We start from the raw sequence: 2,553 nt of genomic DNA on the forward strand, positions 1-2,553 counted from the left end.
CTGAACCCTTTTAACTTGAGAACTACTGAGGTTTTGGTCTTGAGCTTATGTAGGGTTTAGAAGTAATCATGTAGTAATACCTCACATGCTGTGGCTCCTAGTATAGAAGAATTTTTAAGTATGTCCTTAAATTGAACTACATAAACAATTCCTTGAAGTTTTTTTAGTGTGACATAAACAAGAATGCCTTTCTTTCAAAGCCAGGAAAAATTGGCCAAGATTGAGAAATGGATGATGTGGTCAACAAGGCAACAGGGTGTTTTCACACCCCTGAAAATGAGCAGTGCCTCATGACCAATGACTGAAACTATTCTGACCACACTTTAGTTCTGTCATTTCATCTGAGCCAAGGTGTGGTAATTCCACGTGCCTGTTAGAGGCTGTCTTTAGAGAACTTAGGCAATGAATCCTCTACTTCTTAATAGGTACCACCTTGACTGAGTGGCCTAGCTTTTCCCATCCTTCTTGCCATGCAAAGCACAGCACATTCATTGTGTTCACCTCAGGGTGTGAATGGGCTGAGTCGCAATTTGCTCGGAAGCATTGGTATGTGAAGAGAAGAATCTAAAGCAAAGAACAAGTGAATCTAAAGCAAAGAACAAGAAGGATCAGAAATTAAGGCTTCTAAATTAATTACATTAGTGGTATAATACCTTTTAAGCTATTAAGTGTGCAAAAGCCTTCTTGGAACTTAGTTCCTTCTTCATGTGAGCTCTGCCTTTCTAAGTAGAGTCTGTGCTTTTACTCTTCAAAACCTAATATTCAGGTTATGTCTGCTCTTGTGCAACAGCTTTTCAGTGGTTTTTTTCAGCATCCACAGTAATCACAGTACAAATCCCTGGTATGATGGGCACATAACTCACTCTCTTTCTTTCTCCAAATACCAGCACTGCTTGGTAGCTCAGAAACAGTTGTGCTGGAAAACTGCCTTATGCTGTACTTCTACTAATCTATCCCAAAGTAATGTTACTGCTTCACTTGACTCTTCTGTAGACTAAGTGTTGTTGTTAAACAAAAGTAAAATTGTCTGCATTATGTTGAAGAAGATTATAAAAACACCTGTGGCTGATTGTAGTTATTCAGAACAGTGTCAGATTATGAACGAAATATTGTTATTACAGCAAAGTTCTTATTCCCACAATATTTTGTATGTGTAGCTACAATGCAGTTTTACCCCAGAGAGCATTTACAGACGTACATTTGGCCTGGTGTAGTTCAGTTATTTTCTGCTCTTCATTTTGTTATTACTTCCCCTTTATTTCTGATTCATGAAACTCTTTTGAAAACAGTTTCTATGACTTGAAGGACCATGGATTTCTGAGGAATAGTTATTTTAGCTACTTGGACTACATATGTGTATTTTAATTTTACCCAGAGGAGTGGGGTAACCCTTATAAAAGCATTTGAACTAACTAGCAGTTTTGGTTTTCTTCACACTTTCATCCCTTAAATGTTCTTAGACTCATAAAGATGCTACTGCTCATAACACATGCAGTTTTGTACTCAAAGCATAAAATGTAATTCTCATATCCTTATTCTGACTGCCCAGGAGTACTAACAATCCTCCTGCTTACATTCATGTCCTGGAGGCTCACTGGGGTATAAAGAGAATTGCCCTATTGGATTGGAGACCAGCCAGCTTCAGGGGATTCCCTGTGCTGCAGGAGCACTGCAAAAAGGAAGGTGATGTCTTCTCCTCAGCACACGCATCCTCTTAATGTCCTTACATTTTTCAAGCTTACTGCTCTTTCCTCACATTAAATTTTTCTTTCTTGACACAGACTGAGTTACCAGTACATCACTCTTTCTTTTTATTAAGAAATTTAGATTGGATAACCATTTTGTCATTCACTAATAGTGGATGGGAGGGTAGAAGGCTGAGTCATTATTCTGAGGACTGTTCTTTCATAGTTTTTGGTGACATAGCTTTTTTTTTTTGGCTGATCCTTTTTAAAACTGTAGAATTATATATGTATTTAGGTGCATATTGCAAGTAGGGATATTAGTGCTTTTTATGGTGGAAATGAAAATATGTCAGACTCCTTGGGCAGTCTAACTGACTGACCATATGTTGTTGATGTAACTGTTGATTGACCAACATTTTTTTTCTTGAATTCCTGTGCTTTCCTGTCCATGCAGCAATAGAAATTGATTAATGCTTGTTTAAACTCAAGCTCAGTTTATCTTAACATCTGCAATGGCTCTTTTTGCTTTGTAATGCTCAATTATAGTTTTCTTGGAAAATGCAAAAATTGCAGCAATTTTTAATTTACATTTTGTGAAGTAGTGTGAAGGGAAACTTTAGAATCTGTTCTGTGGTTTTCTTTACACAGTTTCGTGACTGTTGAATATTTGTGGCTCTTTGTTGCAGTAATTATGTTTTGTGGCCACTTAGTTTGGCATGCCCTGAAGCTTGTGATAGCTTGCTTTGTTTTCAAAGATTTTTATTAAGACAATTATACCATGTGTACCTTTAAGTTTCACTGTTTTTGTTTTTTTTTTGTTTTTTTTTTTTTTTTTTTTTTTTTTTTTACTTTTTGGGGTTTTCACACT

The 2,553-nt window shown here is 36.5% G+C and overlaps 1 protein-coding gene across 1 annotated transcript in view; it reads left to right on the plus strand.

The window, feature by feature from the left end:
* The window catches only part of CAMKMT (calmodulin-lysine N-methyltransferase), a 208,227-nt gene that overhangs the window by 56,915 nt on the left and 148,759 nt on the right, over positions 1–2,553 (plus strand). The window lies entirely within an intron of this gene.

This window comes from Geospiza fortis, unplaced genomic scaffold (genome assembly GCF_000277835.1).
Source record: "Geospiza fortis unplaced genomic scaffold, GeoFor_1.0 scaffold41, whole genome shotgun sequence".
Lineage (NCBI taxonomy): Eukaryota > Metazoa > Chordata > Aves > Passeriformes > Thraupidae > Geospiza > Geospiza fortis.